The sequence below is a fragment of the Hippopotamus amphibius genome, chromosome 16 (assembly GCF_030028045.1).
Source record: "Hippopotamus amphibius kiboko isolate mHipAmp2 chromosome 16, mHipAmp2.hap2, whole genome shotgun sequence".
Classification (NCBI taxonomy): Eukaryota; Metazoa; Chordata; class Mammalia; order Artiodactyla; family Hippopotamidae; genus Hippopotamus; species Hippopotamus amphibius.
Genome location: NC_080201.1, coordinates 54332101 through 54354848, shown reverse-complemented (window position 1 = coordinate 54354848; position 22748 = coordinate 54332101). Strand labels below are relative to the sequence as shown.

The 22748-nt window shown below is 39.8% G+C and overlaps 1 pseudogene; it reads right to left on the bottom strand.

Annotated features, from left to right (window-relative positions):
- Positions 1–5743: 5743 nt before the first annotated feature.
- LOC130839198 (glutaredoxin-related protein 5, mitochondrial-like) lies at positions 5744–7020 on the bottom strand (annotated as a pseudogene).
- Between the last annotated feature and the right edge of the window lie 15728 nt (positions 7021–22748).

Sequence of the window (22748 nt, the reverse complement as noted above, 5' to 3'; positions counted from 1 at the left end):
CTTCCAAACGCTCTCCGCAAACAAACGCGCCCCGCCCCTAAAGAACCTGTGCCCGAAGACTTCTGGGAAATGTAGTCCGCGGCAGGCGAATTCCCCGGAAGCTGGGGACCTGGACCTTCAGAATGCTCCCAGCATGCAACTCGGCCCCCGCCTATCAGAAGCGCCTTTTCCAAAGTCCATCGGGATCTCTGGTCTTTGCTGGAGGGAGTAGTTAGAGTCTTGGTCGAGCATAGTGGCTCAGTTGCCTTTGGCGTGGCTGAGGGCGAATTAAGAAGTTCTCTGTTGGACACAGATGTAGAGAACAAACATACGGACATCAAGTGGGGAGAGCGGGGAGGATTGCAGGGGAATGAATTGGGAGATTGGGATACCAAATTGTACACTCTAAATGTGTGCAGTTTATTGTATGTTAAATGTATCTCAATAAAAGTTCTTTTTTGTTTGTTTTTTATGTCTTTTTTATTTTTATTTTTTTTAATTTTATTTATTTATTTTTTGGCACACGGACTTAGTTGCTCCGCAGCATGTGGGATCTTCCTGGAGCAGGGATCGAACCCATGTCCTCTGCATTGGCAGGCGGATTCCTAACCACTGTGCCACCTAGGAAGCCCCTCAATAAAAGTTCTTTAAAAAGTAAAAATAAAATAAAACATCACAGAAAAAAAAAGTTCTCTATTGGGATTGCTATATATACGATACTAATAAGAAAAAACCAAATTGTACACTAAATAAATATATGCAGTTTATTATATGTCAATTATATCTCAATAAAAGTCCTTAAGAAAACAAAAAAAGAAGTTCTCAGCTGAGGAACGCATTCTGGAGTACAGAGTAGGTGGAGATTGGGGGGGGGGGAGGGGGGCACGTGACCAGGGACTTAGGTCTCAGTGAGCAGGGGCATCCTGGGTAAAGTACGTGGGAATGACCCTGAGTGGGGCCTCGAATTTACCTGGGTAGGAGAGACTGGAGCAGGGTCTGGCAGTTGAAAAGATTAATGTGTCTTACTTTGAATGAACTCATGGGTCCGATTCAGCATCTGGAACCCTGTGTAGAGTTGTTTACATTCATGGGATAGTTTCTGCAAATGTGAATCTTTTGTTTCCTTAATTGTAAGGCCATTTGTATCAGAGGTTATATGCTACTGTTGGAAAGCAACAATAAGTGGTCGTGAATGGATATTATGACCATGGAGACCTGTGAGAAGGTCTCTGTAGGACTGAGAGACTTGAGGAGGTCTGTCCTTGTGCATTTGTTAATGTCAGTAACCGAAGATGACAATATTTGTGAGATGCTTTTTTTCTGATAGGCTTTTCTTTTGTGTGCATACCATGGTGACTGTGAAAGTGGAACACTGTCCAGCTGGGATTGAAAAACAGTACAATGCTATCTAGCTTGGCGTGTTAGTTTATCTGACTACCAACCACTATATATGCCTGGGAAATTGTGACTGTGTGTTGTGATAGGGAATGACAATAATCCAGTTTTGTTACCTATAAAATAGAATAGTGTTATTACATCTTTTTGGAGAATCAAATTTAATATGCAGAAAAAGACTTGCAACTTACTTGCCAAAAGATTTGGATATTTTGTAACAAATCAAAGATTTTATAGTAAAGAATGCAAATCTGCATAATGTTGGGGAAAAAAAAAAGAAGAAGAAATCAAAGCAACAGCCAGTCATGGATTGGCTGTGGTAGGCTTCCACTCTTCTGTGATGTTAAGGGAACTTGAGCAAATAACTTTAAAAGCCCTGGATTAAAGAAATCACTTCCCACTGGTAGAGGCAGGTAGATTAGAGCAGAACCCAGAATTAGGGAATCAGATGTCCTAGCTTATAGGTTAAGGCAAGGAACCTGCTTGAGACTACATAGTCAATCAGAAAACTACTTGTTTTAATATTTTGAAAAGTGATCATTGCATTTTAAAATATTCTATTTAAAAAAATATTTATTTATTTATTTATTGGCTGCGTTGGGTCTTTGTTGCTGCATGTGGGCTTTCTCTAGTTGCGGAGAGCAGGGGCTACTCTTCATTGTGGTGCATGGGCTTCTCATTGCAGTGGCTTCTCTTGTTGCACAGCACAGGCTCTAGACACGCGGGCTTCAGTAGTTGTGGCATGTGGCACTTGATTTGATTTGATTTGTTTATTTTGTTTTTTGTTTCATATGTTATGTCTTTCTCTGATTTATTTCACTTAACATAAGACCCTCAAGGTTCATCCATGTTGTCACAAATGGCAATATTTCACCGTTTATGGCTGAATAATATTCCCGTGTGTGTGTGTGTGTGTGTGTGTGTGTGTGTGTGTCTCACATTTTTTTTATCCATTCACCCATTGATGGGCACTTAGGTTGTTTCCATATCTTGGCTATTAATAATACTAAGATGAACATGGTGGTGTATATATCTTTTTAAATTAGTGTTTTTATGTTCTTTGGATAAATACCCAGAAGTGGAATAGCTGGATCGTATGGTAGCTCTATTCTTAATATTTTGAGGAATCTCCATCCTGTTTTCCAAAGTGGCTGCACTAATTTACATCCCCACCAACAGTGTATGAGGGTTCCCTTTCCTCCAACACTTATTTCTTGTCTTCTTGATAATAGCCATTCTAACAGGTGTGAGATGATGTCTCATTGTGGTTTTCACTTGCATTTCCCTAATAATTAGTAATGTTGAACGTCTTTTCATGTGCCTGTTGGCCATCTGTATGTCTTCTTTGGAAAAATGTCTATTTAGCTCCTCTGCCCATTTTTAAATTGAATTCTTTAGGGGTTTTGTTGTTGTTGTTGAGCTGTACTAGCTTTAATTATTAGCCCTGCATTTGAATTTTATCTATAGCAACCCTGCCCCCCATAGGGCGATATCACTTGGTTCAAATCCCCAACCCGGTAATCACACAGTTGGTCTTTCCAGCATGACCAGTCCCTATCCTGAAGCTATTGAGGGGTTCCCTGTGAGTCACCTTATTAGCATAAACTCCAGTGTGACCTAAGGGGCTTATGAATAACAAAGACATTCTTATTACTCAGGAAACTTCAAGGATTTGGAGTCTCCCTCCCAGGAACCAGGCACAGAAGCCAGTCAACTTCTTTATCATTCAACACTGCTGCAAAGAAGACACAAACAGGTTGAAATTAAGAGGACAGAAAAAGGTATACCATGCAAAAGGTAACAAAAATAGAGCTGAAGAGGTTAACAAATTAACAGACCTATCAAAGGATCAAAATAAATTGTTCAGTGAAAGGCCCAAATATAACAGAAAACTAATATCTGGGAAATAATATTATTTAATATAGCAGGAGAAAGATGGTTTATTCAATAAATAGTGATAGGTAAATGGACTAACAGTATATGTGTGGGAGTAATTATATACCAATTTTATATATATATACACACACATATACATATATATACACACACACACACATTTAGGATGGATGGAATAATTAAATGACAGTGAATATCAGGTAAAAGTATACTTAAATTCTGATATAGGCATGGATTTTTTTTCCATAAAAATAGTTTGTGAATTTAATTCCGAAAGTATGTATGACTTAGAATATTCCTTAAAGTTTCTTTTACATAAATGCATCATTAGTAACATGAGAAAGTTTATATTAGGAAATTTTCTCTAGGATTAAATGGTTAAAAACTCTTTAGAACATAAATCCCCCAATTATTCTTTATTCAGGAACAGTGGCTTTCGCTTCAAAAGTAGGCATGGATTTTCTTTTCTTTTTTTTAAATGAATTTATTTATTTATTTATTTTTATTGGCTGTGTTGGGTCTTCGTTGCTGCACACAGGCTTTCTCTAGTTGTGGAGAGTGAGGGCTACTCTTTGTTGCGGTGTGCAGGCTTCTCATTGTGGTGGCTTCTCTTGTTGTGGAGCATGGGCTCTAGGCACGTGGCTTCAGTAGTTGCAGAGCACAGGCTCAGTAGTTGTGGTGCACCAGCTTTGTTGCTCCGTGGCATGTGGGATCTTCCTGGACCAGGGCTTGAACCCATGTCCCCTGAATTGGCAGGCAGATTCTTAACCACTCTGCTACCAGGAAAGCCCAAAATAGGCATGGATTTTCTAAGGATAACACTAAAGATAAAAACACTAAAGAAATATTGAGAGGTTTGACTTAATAATTATTTGTAAATATACAAAAATGCCTGAATGGCATAGTTATATTTTTAAAAATTGAATTGGGACAGAAAGCTTAATGTATATGATTGACAAACAGATGATAATCTTAACACAATGTGCCTACTTCACTCAGTATGTTAACAGTCCATACCCAAAGAGGAAAAGAAGTCAGTCACTTTGTGTGTTAGGAATTCATCCTGCCTTCTGTAATGTGCAACTTATGAACTTTTAGATCACTCATTACTTCCTTGTTTTTTGGATTCAATGCTCCTCAATAATCCTAGCACTCCCCCTACTTTCACAATACTCTTTTGCCTCTTCCTCCTCAGTGAAGACATTCCCCTGCCTCACCATATTTCTTCACACTTTTCTATAGGTATCTGCACTTTCTTCATAAGCATGATTGATTACTCCCATGTATCTTAGGCTTATGTTTTGATATATTAATCAATGTAAGTTTTCCCTCCTGGTTTTTCTGTTATTCAGTGATCCTCCCCCATTTCAACATTAGGCCAAGAGGCATCTATCACCCTGTGATCAAGAAAGGAGGAAGAAGGAAATAAAGCCCAAACTCTTTATTTTGGAGTTTCAAAATCAGATTTTAGATGCAAGTTAGAAAACATTTTTGAAGGATTTTGTGTTCCTCCAGACTAGTTCAGATTGCCTGGTTTTGCAGAGGGAAGAGGGGATTTTATAACGTGAAACATCCTTCTCTACAAAGCAATGGGAATATACACTACAGATTAGACTTGAGCTCCACCCTGCAAATAGGCACCAAAGTACCTGATGAAACACTGAGTGGGATGAGTTTACCCTCAAAGTGATGGAATAAGTTTATGCTACATGGAAGAATGATGACTTAAGTAGAAATTATAATAAGTCATAATAAACATGTTTGCATTTCCTTCATTATGTTATGGCCTGATTCCTTTACAACATGTAATGTGGAACTGCTACATAAATATTAGGATTCACACACAGGTTTTCCTTCATGTACCCATGCTCATCCTGAGGGTCATTTTTTATTCTAGAAAACATTATCTCAGAAATTTGGTGGTATTGCTCCATTTGCCTTATAATGTTTCAGTGCTTTATAGAAATCTGAAGACATTTTTATTTTTCTCCCTTTGGATATTACCTCGTGTTTGCTTTCTGGAATCATCAGGAATCTGTTCTTTCTCCCCAATATTCCAAAATTTAAATATGGGATTTTTTATTTACTTATTTATTTATTTATTTACTTATTTACTTATTGGCTGTGTTGGGTCTTTGTTGCTACACACAGGCTTTCTGTAGTTGCAGAGAGCAGGGCTACTCTTTTTTTTTTTTTTCTGGGTTGGCAGTTTATTTAAAAAAAACAACTCCCCGCTTATTTTCTTCCTTGTCCACCATTTTTCTTAACAGAACGAGTTACAAAAAATTGGGGAGGGGGGAATCTTATCTTTGCAGACTGACACATGTGCAGAGGCCTCGTGAACAGTAACAATGATTCAAAAGCTTCTAGGTTTACTCCTGAATCAGGCAAAGAGCAAAAGACAACGTAAGAAGGAATTTTGTTTACAGCAATCTCGTCACACAACGTTGATCATGACAGTGCAGTGGTTACATTACGTTCAAGACAGGATACCCCTCGCCCAAACACCAGACATGCTAAAATCATCCGGCTGCTTGCAAACTGGAGGAAGCCGTACAAGCAGTCACCTGAAGAGTGAAAACCAGAATCGGTAAGGCTTTTCTGGCGGTGAGATTCTGACACCAGTGGCTCCCTCGCCTGGGCCACTCTCACTTTGAGTCTTGGTCTTTCTTTTCATCTAAGAGGGCGGAGCGGATCCCCAGCTTTTTCAGTTCTTCCACCAGGTCCCCGTTCTGGTGCATCTGTGGAAGAATGTCACAGCCCCCCACAAACTCGCCATTGAGGTACACTTGGGATGGTGGGCCAGTTGGAATAGTCTTTAAGGCCTTGCCGGAGCTGGGGGTCGTCCAGCACGTTGTAGGCCACGTAGTAGCGGACGCCGTGCAGCCGCAGGATCTGCACCACGGCGTTGCTGAAGCCGCACTGGGGCTGCTCCGGCGTCCCCTTGAGGAAGACCACCACCTTGTCCTTCTTCACCAGCGCGTCCAGGTGCTCCGACGAGCCGCTGCCGCCCGCGCCTGACGCCCGCACTCCCGGGCCCCGCAGGCCGCCGCCCGCACCGCGCCCCCAGCGGAGCAGAGCCGCCGCCGCCCGGCCCAGGGACCAGCTCATCCCCGTGCGCTGGCCCGAGCCCTCGACCGCCGGGGACCTGCCCAGGGCTACTCTTCATTACGGTGTGCGTGCTTCTTATTGTGGTGGTTTCTCTTGTTGCGAAGCACAGGCTCCAGGCGCATGGGCTTCAGTAGTTGTGGTGCCCGGACTTAGTTGTTCTGCGGCACGTAAGATCTTCCTGGACTAGGGCTCAAACCATGTCCCCTGCATTGGCAGGCGTATTCTTAACCACTGCACCATCAGGGAAGCCCTAATATGGGCTTATTTTAATTCATTTCCCGTTAAACAAATGGGCCCTTTCAATCTGTAAATAGATGTGTTTCAGCGCTGACCAATTGTCTTGTATAATTTCTTTGCTATTTTCTCCTCTCCAAGTTTATATATCTTTCTTCTAGGGATATCTATTATTAAGATATTCACCTCCAGGAAAGTTTTGCTACTTTTCTAATGTTTCTAATCTTCTTATCCCTTCTTCCAAATTCCTAGAGATTCCTCCATATTATTTTCCAACTGCTCTACTGAATACTTTATCTCTTCTGTCATGTTTCTAATTCCCAATAGGTCTTTTTAGTCTTCTATCATTCATTTTGACAGCATCCTACCCTTGCCTTACGTGTGCAATAGAGTTTCATATCTCACCAACAATATTACTCACAAATTGTAAAATTTTATTCTACTTCTTTAATATCCTTTTTCCTCCACGTTACTTTCCCCCCCGCCACCTGTTTGTCTTTTTTCTTTCAGGGTAGAATGTTTCTTCAAGTGCCTGCTGATCCTTAGTTGATCCATTTTAAGGATGAGGCCTTAAAAAGCTAAATCAAATCATGAGTATTAGGGCAGGAATAGTATCAGGTGGGTCTTCCACTAGGGTTATTAATAGCCCCCTGCCATTTCATTATGGTAATGCCAAGTGTCGATATAAGTAGGCCCTTTTTTCTTGGGTTATGCAGATACTGCAGAGAGGAAAACTCATATTTGCTGCATCGAAAGACAATATTCAAAGAGAAAATAACAAATGCATAGAGAAAATTAAATCACAAATCTCACATTGAAAAATAATACATTTTAGATGAGTCTATAGTTAAACTCAGTCATCAAATATTGAGTGCTTAAAAATTGTTGAATGGATGGTAGGTATTTTTAAAAGGACTATTTGGAGAGATTTGTTTTCACACAAGTAACAAAAGTAGGTTCTGAGGATTTGAGTATCATGGCTGATGAACAGAAACGGACTCAAAGCTGGAAAACAAGCAGCCAGGAAGGCACTGATGTTCACTCGCTGCAAGCTTGGGTTGACAAAGCAAGTCATATAAAGTGATAAGACGGAGGAGAGAGAATAAAAGGAAACAAATGAGGCCACCAGAAGCAGGACAGTGTGAGTGGCAAAAGTTTCTGGGGAGGCTCTGGGAGAGAGGCTGGTGTGGTAAATATACCGGACTCTCTGCTTATGTCTTTGCAGGAAAAGTACTATGGAACCACTGGCCCAACCCATGGGTACCAAACACAGAATGTCAAGGAAGGAAAGTAGGAATGCATGGAGTGAGGTCAAAAATGATTCACTTCTTTTTGAAGAACACAATCCAAAATGCTTTTCTGTCATGTTTTTAGTATTCCCTGGGTGAGTCAATTTCATCGGCACAACAATATTTATCAGATGAAGAATCCAACAGAAGGAACAGGCAGGTTGAACAAATTTAGGAGCTTTAATTTTGAATTTTGCCCACCTGGAATGACTAGGGCTGATTGTGATAGCCTGGAAGCCACTCAAGAGGCAGGTGGTGCAGAGAGAACCCCCCCGGGGCCACTCTATGAGTATAAAAGCTAACCTTACACTCAACTTCTCCCAGGAAATATTTCAAACCAAAAGCATTCAGTGTCAGAGGGATTCCCCTAGAGAAAAGGACCAGGGAGTTGGCTAAGGTCAATTGGTTGAGAATTAGATCTGTGGGCCTCTGAGTGTGTTTAGTGAACGAGGTCAACATACAAAGATAAAGGAGTGAGGAATTCCCTAGGAGCCCAATTCCAGTCTGGAAGAGGAAGAGAATCGCCATTACCAATGCACCAGAGGTCATATAATGTCAACACCCGGCAGTTTATTCTATTCAAAGCCAGATGATCTAGAGGGAAAGAGAAGATGTGTATTATTTTTCCTTAGTGTGGCAAATTGGATGTTAACAAATTTCACCTTGATTTATATTTGTAAAATCCTACTTCAGATTATTGGCTATACACATATTGATTCAAACTATCTTGAAAGAATAAACTAGTTCTTTTCCAAGTTGTATATGATTTGTTAGAATTTTATGTAGAGTATGTGGATGTGATGTTTGTCTAAATATAGGCTATACAATGGCAGAAAACGGGCAGTTATGGCCCCAATATTTCTCTTCTTTTTCCCACTCTGTAGTTTAAAAATTTTAAATTAAATGCCAACTTGTAAACAATCTAGGTTTTTTTGTTTCTCTTTGAAAATTAGAAAATGCAGACTTCTCTCGTGATCCAGGGTTAAGACTCTGCACTTCCAATGCAAGGGGTGCAGGTTGGATCCCCGGTCGGAAAACTAAGATCCCACATGCCTTGTGGCATGGCCAAGGAAATATAAATAAATAAATAAATAAATAAATAAATAAATAAATAAATAAATAAATAAAAAAAAATTAGAAAATTCTATGGTCATGGCCAGTGTTTTCCCATGAAAAATGGTTAATGGAGCTAGGTAATGTGAACTCTACTGACTGGGCAGGCATCCTCTAATGCACTGCAGTCTCCATGAAATCATCTTTATTTATTCACATTGATGGCTTAACTCTGTAGGATTTTTGAATTGACAATTCCCTTTTTATCACAAAAAGCTTTAGGAAATAGAAGAGCACAAGATGGAGTTAAACAGATATCTATCTGAAAATATCACTCAGTTCCAGAAATAAATAAAATGTAGAGAATTCGAAGAACATAGTGAGCCTGCCTGATTTGATAGATTTGAGGGAATAATTTTCAACTGTGGAAAAACATTTAAAAATTAACCTATGCATTTCGCTAAATGTTGCTTAGGACAGTAGAAGGAGCATAGCATTGAAAATAAAAGAATAAATTAATGAAATAGAAATAAAAGTAGCTATACTTAAAAATAGAAAAGCTGTAAATAAGACTAATATTGGTAAATACGGTCATGACAAAAGGGAAAAAATGAACAACTTTATAATGGTAAAAGAATACTACTATAGATATAAATCAGCCCAAAACATCATAAGAGGACATTATGTTCACAAGCTTAAGAAACATGTGTTGACGGGTGCAGAAGAAAGATAATTTTGGAGAGAGACCTTTGATATTCTACACTTGTTGCTCTCCTGTGTTGTATTTAGAGGATGTTTATTGGCCCAATATCCACAGCATTAGATAATAATATCCCTGGTGAGATGACTTTAGAGGGTGTGATCCAGGAAAATTAAAAGCCTTGCTGAGTTGAGAAAATGATGAAAACAGATGTAGGATTACCAACTCTTCCCCAGATACTCACTCCTCTCTTTCTCCACCAAACCCCAGGATGGCAGATGATTGAAGAAATCTCCCCACCAAGTTCTGCTTCTTTAGTATTTAAAATAGAGTCCCTGGCCAGGGAATTGGCAGGAAATAGGATGATCCATAATGGTTCTGTGGAAATTGAGGCTTTCCAGTCTACAGCCGTTCCCCTCTCCTCTGTTTTACATTCAACCAGGGCACAAACTAGAGCCTTGTTATGACCTTTCCACAAGAGCAATTACCAGTCAGCAAAGGAGAATAGATGCTCACAGACTTAAAGAGTTAAGGGAGGGAGTGACACTTCTCTAACAAGAAAATTTTATAGACTTTTGATTTTTTTGAACCATGTTAATGTTCTACATTATCCAAGAATAAAATGAAATCGACAAGGATGGGAAGGGATGAAAAAACTAAAACTGAAACAGATGAACCCAACTGTACTTCAATGCCTACCATGACTGCAATGAAGAAAGAACAAAACGAAAACTAAGAAGACAATCATTTGAATACATACCCTCAGTCTCGGGTGAGGTAGATGGTGGGAGAGAACCGGAAACTAACTGCAAACAAACCGGCAACTCTTTTTAGTAGGTTTCTTTTCTGTGGTAGTGGGGATGAAGCAGTTCTGAAAGTATGTTTTGCTGCGCTGAGAAAAGTGAATAAATGTATTAATGTTGGGAGCCAGGCTTCTCACTGAGGAAGAAAAGACACTCAATAGAAATTCAAAAGAAATACTGAATGAAGAAAGGCAAAAATGTACCCCATAGGGTCTGATTAGAGTCCCTTCTCGCTCTAAACGGTCCTGGTTCGGAAAATGAATTATTTGTTCATGCCAAGCATAAACTCTGGGAGTCAGGGCGTGGGGGAGGCATCACTGGCTCAACCATGTGTGTCAAATACATAAAATCAGGGAGGAAAGCAATGTTCTTAGTACGTTACATATTTTCACTTACTAATTTCCCTTTAACAGTAAGAGATGTTGGGACTTCCCTGGTGGTCCAATGGTTAAGACTGCGCTTCTGTTGCAAGGGGCCTGGGTTTGATCCCTGGCCGGGGAACTAAGATCCCACAAGTCGCGTGGTGGGGCCAAAATAAATAGATAAATAAAAATAAAAATGAGAGATGTTATTATCAACACCCATTACAGATGAGGAAAATTTAATAAATTACCTAAAATTACAGGACAGTAATGTAGGAACCTTTGAATCCAATCATGATGTCTCCATAGCTCCTACTCTCCACCCTTACATTACAGCTAAGCATAAAGCCTTCTCACAAAAGGAGGAATTACACAGCATCTTATCTACAAATTCTAGCTCCAGAATTTCAGAAGTCAGCAGACACCTCACTTTTCTTTGTGGGTGTGTATAATACATGCCCTTTGTAATTCTGAGGAAGGAGCTGTGATATTTAAAAGGAGAAGGGATCATAGATTAGCAATATCACCTTGAAGTCCATTTTTACTATATTATGGTAAAAAAAAAAAAAAGGAAGGAAGGAAGGGAGGCAGGGTAAGAGAGAAGAAGGAACAGAGGGAGGGAGGAAGGGAGGCATGGTGTCATTTTCAATGGGGATCGCATTAATGAATTTCCAACTATCCAGGAATAATGGCACATGGGAAGCCCTCCCCGCAATTTCATGTTTCCAGCTCCAAGCACATGATGCTGGAGGGACCCCACACTCTATCTCAGAGATGTCTTTGATGACAGGAACATCAATTGTTAGCAGCTCAGATTTGGGGTCTTATGCTTTTAAGCTGAGCCTCCCATTCGCTATGAAATAGGATAATCGGCTTTTAGGTCAGGTTCCCTGGAGCAGAGCCTGTGATGGGGAAGCTGTCAAGGTGCTTTATTGAGGGAGATCTCTTGGGAGAGAGGAAGGAGGAAAGGGGGCTAAGCAAGCCCGATCCCACACACTGCAGCACAGAGTTAGTCCCTCGCTGACACCACAGGCTGGGCTTATAGACGCTGCTTCCATCGGTCATTGACTGCTAGCCATTCAGGTGATAGCCTTGTAGGTCAGGCTGCTCTTTAATGAAGGGCAGAGCTTCTGAGAGCTGTACAGGTGTGAGGCTTTAGTAGCCAACAGGCACAGCAGCTGGGGGATGGGTGCACCTGCCAGGTTTAAGGGATTCCCCCCTTCAATCTGCCTTCGAGGAGTGCGGAGTCATGAACACCCGGGCTGACTCAGTAATGAGCCCGCAGGGTCCCATGGGTTATGGTGGATAAACGCGAGCCGTTAGAAAGAAGTGCAGTATGGAGAGCGAAAACTAGGCATGAGATAACGAGAACTGAAAATGTGGAATAAGAATACAGACATCCAGATATTTTGGAGCCAGCTTTCCTTTGTCAAACAACAGCACTACATATAAGGGCAAGAAAGGAGAAGAGAGGCCAAGCAGGAAGTCAGATACTCAGACAGAAAAGGCAGCCCCGAGGTAAGGAAGGGAATCAACTGAGGTTTCCCTTCTTTAGGTACTGGCCTTCAGCCAGCTGGGGAGAAGGAAGGTGGCAACCTTCATGTGATGCCCAGAGGTACCAATAGCTCATGTTAAATATAACCCCACATTCAAATCTAAGAATGAGTGGCTATACGAATGTGAGTCAAAACCTATCCGCACTCTGGCTGCAGAATTTATAAAAGTTTTAATATAACCGGAGTGTGAATAATTTTTGACTCACCCTCATACGTATATATATAACTGATTCACTTTGCTGTACACCTGAAACTAACACATTGTAAATCAAGTATACTCCAATACAAATTAAAATAGTCAAATGCAGAAAAATAAATGTTATAAAAACCTTAAAAAAATTTTTTTTTTTTAGGACTTCCTAGGTGGTGCAGTGGCCAATGCAGGGGACACGGTTTCGATCCCTGCCCCAGGAAGATCCCACATGCTGCAGAGCAACTAAGCCCGTGTGCCACAATCACTGACCCTGCGCTCTAGAGCCAGTGAGCCACAACTATAGAGCCCATGTGCCACAACTACTGAAGCTCATGCATGTAGAGCCTGTGCTCTGCAACGAGAGAAGCCACTGCAATGAGAAGCCTGCACACGGCAATGGAGAGTAGCCCCCATTCGCTGCAACTAGAGAAAGCTCGCACGCAGCAACAAAGAATCAATACAGCCAATAAATTAAGACAAACAAACAAAAGACTGAGAGTCAACAATTACATCTCTTTCCTGTGGTCTAAGAAGAATCTGAAAAGAATAGGGTTTATGAGACTTCCCTGGTGGCGCAGTGGATAAGACTCAGTGCTCCCAATGCAGGGGACCCAGGTTCCATCCCTGATCAGAGAACTAGATCCCACGTGCATGCCGCAACTAAGAGTTTGCATGCCACAACTAAGAAGCCCACGTGCCACAACTAAGGAGCCCACCTGCTGCAACTAAGACCTGGTGCAACCAAATAAATAAATATTAAAAAAAAAAAAGGAAGAGGGTTTATGACTTCTCCTCACACTGCCCAAAGGGATAGCTCTTTATGGATATTTTTCTAAAGCCAATCTCAACTCCAGAGAAAACAAGAAAAAACTGAACCCACATTTTCTATGTCAAAGCCAGACATCTATGTAATTATATTTTTTCCTCATAATATTCCTACAATGGAGGTACTATGGTCCCCAATTTTAAAGAAAAGTTTTAAAAGATTAGAAGGAAAGGAAAATTCTGGAAAGTCTAATAGTGAGAAAGGATGGATGAGAGGTCTCAAGAAGCCAAGAACAAAAAAGAAAGGAAGAGAAAGAGGATAACTCTAAATAGAGTAAAAATGCTAGCGCCATTAGAGCCTTCACGAGGGTCATCGATTTCTCTGTAATCTTCAGATTTAATATGATACACCACCTCTTCCCAAGTAAGAAAGCATATTAGGATGCCAAGATAAAGTTCCAATACCAAAAGTCACTTTTGGGGACATCTAAAAGGAGAAACAAGAAAAACATACTTACCAAGGAGACCTCTGATACCTGCATGGTGAGCCTGTCACTGCCAGAGTTCGTGTCTAAGGGTGTGAGAAGGCACCTGACCCCGAGTTATAGGTTAGAGATACCCTGATCTCATTCCCTACCAGTGCAGCCATAATAATGTCACTGGTAGCAATGACACTGTCTGTCAGGGGAATGATAATATCTCTGAGAAACTGTTGGTCTCGGTTAAAAAAATAATAATCATGACACGAGCAATTACTAACCCTTGATGAGAAAAATCCAGAGGGACCAAAGTAACTTGCAGAGAAACTTTTCTGTGATATGAGGAGACAGACACGTCCCAAGGGTGGAGCAGAGGGAACTTGCATAACTTGAGCACGGAATCTGTGGAGGGACAGAATCAACGACAACATCCCAGGTCCCCATGCTGACATTTTCATCTACCATTGATTATCTCCGTGTCCAACTCCACAATCTACTCCCCTCAGCCCTCCAATTAAGCTGGTCTAGGTTCACTGCCTGAGCAGACAGTGAGGCAAACGTTACTTTCTAGCAGCCAGGAATCCCCTTTGCCTATTGGAGCCTCTTGTTTTCCCATTGTTGAGAGAAAGTGATTGTTTTTATTTATCTTTTTTTTTTTAAACAAATAGCTGTTCCATTGTTACTTTTTTGAAAAATATTTATTTATTTAGTTAGTTAGTTGCTCCAGGTCTTAGTCGCAGCATGCAGGATCTCCGTTGCTGTGCGTGGGATCTTCGTTGCGGCATGCGGACTCTTAGTTGCAGCATGTGCGATCTAGTTCCCTGATCAGGGGCTGAACCCAGGCCCTCTGCATTGGGAGCACGGAGTCTTAGCCACTGGACCACCAGGGAAGTCCCCAGAATCGCAGTTTTGATTCAGCAGTCTGGGAGGTGAATCATGACCAGTCTAAGAAATTTTTTTTCATTGAGTGTTTTGTTTTGTTTTGTTTTGTTTGGGGGTTTTTTGGCCACATCTCTCAAGTTGTGGGATCTTAGTTCCCTGACCAAGGATGGAACCCGGGTCCTCAGTAGTGAAAGCACAGAGTCTTAACCACTGCACGGCCACGGAATTTCCTTTTCATTGAGTTTTGAACTTTTTTTTTTTTGCTCTATTTTTATTTTTATTTATTTATATATTTTAAAGTATAGTTGATTTCCAATGTTGTGTTAATTTCAGGTGTACAGCAAAGTGATTCAGTTATACATATATACATTCTTTTTTCAATATTCTTTTCCATTATAGTTTATCATAGAATATTAAATATAGTTCTCTGTGCTATACAGTAGGTAGCCTAAGATATTTAGATGAGTGCTTACTGTGTGTCAGATCTATTGTCACATAATTAGTATGAATTATTTAATTCAAGCAAGGAAAAAAACCCTGCATGTGATAATATTATTCTCCAGGATTACATCAATGAAAATAAGTGAAACATACACAAATTTCTAAAAACTTGCCCATGGTCTCCCAGCTATTAAAAGGGTAATGTAAGGATTTGATCTGAGATGATTATGTCTCAGTGTCTCAGGGCTTGATCACTATTCTTTTTTTTTTAATTAATTAATTTATTTATTTTATTTGCTGTGTTGGGTTTTCATTGCTGCACAGGGGCTTTCTCTAGTTGGGGTGAGTGGGGACTACTCTTCATTGTGGTCTGCAAGCTCTTCATTGTGGTGGCTTCTCTTGTGGAGCACGGGCTCTAGGTGCATAGGCTTCAGTAGTTGTGGCACATGGGCTCAGTAGTTGTGGCTCACAGGCTCTAGAGCACAGGCTCAATAGTTGTGGCACACAGGCTTAGTTGCTCCGTGGCATGTGGGATCTTACTGGAACAGGGCTCAAACCCATGTCCCCTGCATTGGCAGGCAGATTCTTAACCACTGCACCACCCAAGAAGTCCCTTGATCACTATTCTATTAAGAAATCTTAAAAAAAAATTTTTTTAAAGAAATCTTGAGGATAGGAGTTATTATTCTATTTAATGGTGAGGAAACAGAGTTGAAAGATGATTACCAAAGTGCTAAGATTAGCCAGACTTTAGTATTAGAATATAACTTTTAAAATACTTAAAATTTCAATGTTTACCCTGTGTATCTTTTTTTTCAAAAATTATAGTCGTACCTTGCATACTCTCATGTAACCCATATTTTTCATTTCTTAATATCTTATGTGTATCCTTCCATCTTGGGCAGGGTAATTCCACTTTATCAGTTTAATGACTCCCTTGCAATTCATCTTATGGACTATCACATTTAATTTATCCATATATTTTTGCTTCATCTTTAGATTTTCTGCAATTTTAACGAATGTAAATATTCCTTTAGAGAATATTTTATGCATTTTTCACTTTCAGTAATTTTCATGAAAAATATTTCTAGAAATGGATTATTGGATAGAAGAGATGCTTGTCTTAAATGTCTGTATAGAGTACCTCTCAAAAAAGTTATAAATTATCTCCACCAGAAAGGATTAGGAATGACTATTTCCTAAAATCAACATTGGATATTATCCTTCTTAATCTTTCCCAATCCCGAGACCAATAATGATGTTTTATTTTTATATTTCCATGTCCTATTCATCATAAGCCTGAACATGTTTTCAAATATTTATTAGCCATTTTCAGTTTTCCCTTCAAATTTCTATTCATATCCTTAGTCCATTTCTCTACGTTGTTATGTTCATCTATATTGATTTAGGTTTTTTAAATTTTTATTTATTTATTTATTTATTGGCTGCGTCGGGTCTTCGTTGCTGTACACGGGCTTTCTCTACTTGCGGTGAGCGGAGGCTACTCTTCATTGTGGTGCATGGGCTCCTCATTTTGGTGGCTTCTCTTGTTGTGGAGCACGAGCTCTAGGTGAGCAGGCTTCAGTAGTTTCGGCACACAGGCTCAATAGTTGTGGTGCATGGCTTAGTTGCTCCGAGGCATGTGGGATCTTCCTGGAGCAGGGATGGAACCCATGTCTCCTACATTGACAGGTGGATTCTTAACCACTGTGCCACCAGGAAACTCCCTGATTTGTTTTGAATTGAGTCCATTAACTATCTGTTTCTCATATTTCAGTAATTTCTCCTAGTGTATTTGCTTCTTAAATTTGGGGATAGGGAAGTGTACTAAAACATAGTTTACATTTTCTGTGATTTAATTTGATAACTGTTTACATTATGATTTTTTTTAGAACTTTTATTGAGATTCAGTTAACAGACAATAAACAGCATATGTTTAGAGTGTACAATTTGGTATCCCAATCTCCCAATTCATTCCCCTCCAACTCTCCATGCTTTCCCCACTTGGTGTCCAAGTGTTTGTTCTCTACACCTGTGTCTCTATTTCTGCCTTGCATTTCCTCTTTCATAGTTGTTAGCATTTGCCTTATGTATTGAGGTGCTCCTATATAGGGTGCATATATATTTATAATTGTTATCTCCTCTTCTTGGATGGATCCCTTGATCTTTATGTAACGTCCTTTCTTGTCTCTTGTAACATTTTTCATTTTAGTCTATTTTATCTAATATGAGTATTGCTACTCCAGCTTTCTTTTGATTTTCATTTGCGTGGAATATCTTTTTCCATCCCCTCACTTTCTGTCTGTATGTGGGCCTAGGTCAGAAGTGGGTCTCTTGTAGACAGCATATATATGGATCTTGTTTTTGTATCCATTCAGCCAGTCTGTGTCTTTTGGTTGGTGCATTTAGTCCATTTACATTCAAGGTAATTATCAATAAGTATGCTCCTATTACCATTTTCTTAATTGTTTTGTTGTTGTTTTTGTAGGTCCTTTTCTTCTCTCATGTTTCCTGCTTAGAGAATTTCCTTTAGCATTTGTTGTAGGGCTGGTTTGGTGGTGCTGAATTCTCTTAGCTGTTGCTTGTCTGTAAAACTTTTGATGTCTCTGTTGAATCTGAATGAGATCCTTGCTGGGTAGAGTATTCTTGGTTGTAGGTTCTTCCCTTTCATCACTTTAAATATATCATGCCACTCCCTTCTGGCTTGCAGAGTTTCTGCTGAGAAATCAGCTGTTAACCTTATGGGAGTTCCCTTGTATGTTATTTGTCATTTTTCCCTTGTTGCTTTTAATAACATTTCTCTGTCTTTAATTTTTGTCAATTTGACTACTGTATGTCTTGGCGTGTTTCTCCCTGGGTTTATCCTGCCTGGGACTCTCTGTGCTTCCTGGACTTGGGTAGCTATTTCCTTTCCCATGTTAGGGAAGTTTTCAACTATAGTCTCTTCCAATAATTTCTCGGGTCCTTTCTCTCTCTCTTCTCCTTCTGGGACCCCTATAATGTGAATGCTGGTGCATTTAACATTGTCCCAGAGGTCTCTTAGGCTGTCTTCAGTTCTTTTCATTCTTTTTTCCTTATTCTTTTCCGCATCAGTGATGATCACCATTCTGTCTTCCAGGTCACTTATTCGCCCTTCTGCCTCAGTTAATCTGCTATTGGTTCCTTCTAGTGTATTTTTCATTTCAGTTATTGTGTTGCATATCTCTGTTTGTTTGCTCTTTAATTCTTTTAGGTCTTTGGTAAACTTTTCGATCTTTGCATCTAGTCTTTTTTCAAAGTCCTGGATCATCTTCACCATCATTATTCTGAATTCTTTTTCTGTAAGGGTGCCTATCTCCTCTTCATTTAGTTGTTTTTCTGGGGTTTTATTGTGTCTCTTCATCTGGTACAAAGTCCTCTGCTTTTTCACTTTCTCTTTTTGTGACTGTGGTTTTCAGTTCCACAAGACAAAATACTGCTGACACTGCTTGATACTGCTGTCTGCCCTCTTGTCCAGATATATCACAGTTTTAATTCATTCTTTGGTTAGTCAACATTTTGATGTTTCCACTTTTTTGCTATTATCAATAATACTGCTATGAAATTCGTGTACAAGTTTTTATGTGGACATATGTTTTCATTTGTTTTGGGTATATATTTAGGAGGGGAATTGTTGGGTAACTCTTTTGAGGAACTACCAGACTGTTTTCCACGGTGACTGCACCATTTTACATTCCTATAAGCACTGTATGAGGGTTTCAAGTTCTCCATATTCTAACAGTTATTATTATATGTCTTTTATTATTCTTATTATAGCCATCCTAGTGAGTGTGAAGTGGTATCTCATTGAGCGGAGGTGAGCAATATCACCTGAGGCATTTCTCTACACCAATCATTCTAACAACTGCCAAGTAGGTGATAGAAGCCATCCAAGATCATGCAAACCCAGCCAAGCTGGTCCAGACCAGAAGAACCATCAGCCAACTTACAAAATCATGAGAAGTCGTGAAGACTTGTTTTTTGTTTGTTTGTTTGTTTGGCTGCACTGCACGGTTTGAGGGATCTTAGTTCCCTGACCAGGGACTGAATCCACACCCTTGGCAGTGAAAGTCTGGAGTCCTAATCACTAGACTGCCAGGGAATTCCCAAGACTTGTTGTTTTTAAGTCATTAAGTTTTGGGGTGGTTTCCTATACATCAAAAATACTTTCTCTCACGTATACAGTTGTCCATACATCCCCTCCATATCCTAGCATTCTGTACCCAGAAAAAAGACTGAGGAAATTGCCACATTGGATAGAAGTTTGGACTGGGATCCTTGTGCTGCAGGAGGGCTGGATGGGTTGATGCTCCTTCAAGATACTATACCTAGTCATCACTCCTCATGCACTGGTTCCTCTGGGACTGAGGACCAGCACCTGCTTCTAAAGCTGGGCACCACTTGGTGAATCCTGGAGTGATCTCTGAGGAAATCATTCCATAACAGAGTTTTGTCAAAATAATTGATTTGGCCTCATCCACTACTCTCTACTCTACTGGTGTGAGCTGTGGTGATGTTTTTGGCTTACTCAGCCAAAACAGAGTCAGGCTTCTGGACAACTTCCCAGAGACATGTGGTAAATCTTCCAGCTACCAACCATCCTGCTGTGTGCCCACACCTATGAAATTTCATGCTACCCTTCCACTACTTACTGTGTCTCCAGGCCCTGTAGAACAACTGGGTATTTCCCTATCAGTTTTTATCTCTCCAGTTCTGTCAGCTGTCAATATATAATAGACCTCAGAACTATTTTTCCAGTAATTGCCTCCCCCAGAAACACCCATCTTATGGCTGCAAGCTGCAGACCATCATTTCTTATGGGTACCAACCACTGAACTCTGCATCCATCACCTGCCATCCTTTGAAATATCTCTTCTATGACTGTCAACCTCTAAGTTATGAGTCCAGCAGCTTTGAACCCCTGGACTTTGTATCTAATAGTGTTCAACCTGTTCCCTGCATACACCGCAGTTTCCAACCAGCTTTTTCTTCCTTTGGGACTTGGCAATCTCCATTTAATTGAAGATGATGATGAATTGTTATCCAAGCATCTTGTCAGATAGCTCTGTAAAAAATGTCATCTTTAGATTAAGAAATTGTTCTTAGGCTGATGGATAATTGTGTTTTTGGTTCAGTTACGGTTTTAACCAGGACTCTTTTACTTGATGAAATTCTCTTTTCTCTCTCCTTTTTTTAGCCATGCTACATGGCTTGTGAGATCTTAGTTCCCAGACCAGGGATTGAACCCAGGCCCATGAGGGCCGTGAAAGCACAGAGTCCTAACCATGGGACTGCCAGGGAATTCCCAGCTTGATCAAATTCTAAGTGATTTTAATTGTTGGTTTATTCTCTAGAATCTTTTTTTGCCTGTGCCACATGCCATGTGGGATCTTAGTTCCCCCACCAGGGATGAACCTGTGCCCCCTGCAGTGGAAGTGTAGAGTCTTAACCACTGGACCGCCAGGGAAGTCCCACTAGAATATTTTTTGCTATCAGGCTTTTTGATTTCTATGTCATTAACATGTTCTTAAGCAGAAAGAAAAGTTTTCTTGCTTATCTCTAAATAAACTTGTTTTGAAGGATTTAAAAAATAATAAATTTGGTCCATGTTTTTAAGAAATGGTAATTCAGAGCACCATTTTTCAGGCATTTTATTTCTTTATTTTACTGTAGTTTTCATCTTCCTGTCCTCTGGGATTGGTTATGGGGAAAATCAGGAACATGTCCTTAACTGTCCAACATGAAGGAATTAGTTGGTACAGTTTTAACAACCAAACAATGATATGTTGATTAATAAAGTACTACAGTACAAAATGTTTGAGTGATAGGTGAAAGTCTGTCCTATATGCATCAAATATGATCTGGGAATCTGTATTGCAAGATGATGACAGTGTTGGTGTCTGGCTCAGTGGAATAACGGGTATTTTTCTAGTTATTTTACTTGTTTTATCTTCTCATTTTATGTAATAGACACTGCTTTTGTAATCACAAAATAAAACAAGATACATTTTACATTTTTTTTAATTTAACTTATTATTATTTTGGGGGGCTGTGTTTAGTCTTTGTTGCTGCGCATGGGCTTTCTCTAGTTTCGGAGAGCAGGGGCTATTCTTCATTGCAGTGGCTTCTCTTGTTGAGGAGCAGGGGCTCTAGGAGCATGGGCTTCAGTAGTTGTGGCATGCAAGCTCGGTAGTTGTGGCACCCCAGCTTAGTTGCTCCATGGCATGTGGGATCTTCCTGGACCAGAGATCGAACCCATGTCCCCCGCATTGGCAGGCAGATTCTTAACCACTGGGCCACCAGGGAAGTCCCTATGTTAGGATTTTAAATTGATCCAACCAATTTCATATTTTCTGATGTCACAATTCTTCACTGTTTGACTTTTTAGTCAATTTCTGCTTCTAATGCTTTTCAGTGAGGAGATAAAACAGTAAGGAGTGAAGTCTTTTAGTTAAAAGTGGTTGAGTATTTCAAGAAAGAGTAAGTGCCTGAGAGAGTAGAAAGCAATAGAAAATCTTTCAAAATAAGTAATAAAAATATTTACTTGGATTTAGCAATATTGAGTTAATTGTTATAGTTTTTAAATATTCACACAACAGCGTGTATATAAATCAGAAAAGAGTCTCCCCCTACTCGCTCTTTCTCTACAAAAGTGACAAAAGTTACCATTTTTAGATATTCTTCCAGGTTTTTCTGTACACTGAATATATGTATAAAGATCATCTATTTTACACAAAAATGGGATAATGCGATACATATTGTTCTGCTATTTGCCCTTTCACTTGAACAAAATTCCTCTACTTCATTTTATGTCAGCTATAGAGATTTAACTCATTGTTTTCAAGGTTGAATTATTACCTAACTGTCCAATATAACTTTCTATGATGTTGACAGTGTTTTATTTATATCTGTGTTGTCCAATACAGTAACCACTAGTCATACTGGCTAATGAGCATTTGAAATGTGACTAGTTTGACTAATCTACTAAATATTATATTTTATTTAATGTTAATAACTTTAAATAGCCACAAATAGCTACCACGTTGTTCAGCATAGACTAACAATTCCTCAAAGGATAAACACTGAGGTTAATTTCAGTTCTTCAGCATTACAGACATGGCTTCAGGAAGCATTATTGTATCCACATCTTCTTTCAAGTCCACGTTTTAAGTTAGAATCTTATGTGTAAAAATGCTGGTTGATTAGGGGTTTGCTTCCAGACATTGTGATAGTTACTACCCAACTCAATTGTAAGAGGACTGTAGTCATTACCAACAGCTACCTATGAGAGTTCTCATTCCCCCATTCTAAACAGTATTGTATACTAGCTACAATTTCTTAAAATATTTATTTATTTATTTATTTATTTATTTAGCTGAGTTGGGTCTTCATTGCTGTGCACGGGTCTTCGTTGCTGCGCACGGGCTTTCTCCAGTTGTGCTTGGACTTCTCACTGCAGTGGCTTCTCTTGTTGTGGAGCATGGGCTCTAGGCATGCAGGCTTCATTAGTTGCAGCACACAGGCTCAGCAGTTATGGCACATGGGCTTTGTTGCTCCAAGGCACGTGGGATCTTCCTGGACCAGGGATCAAA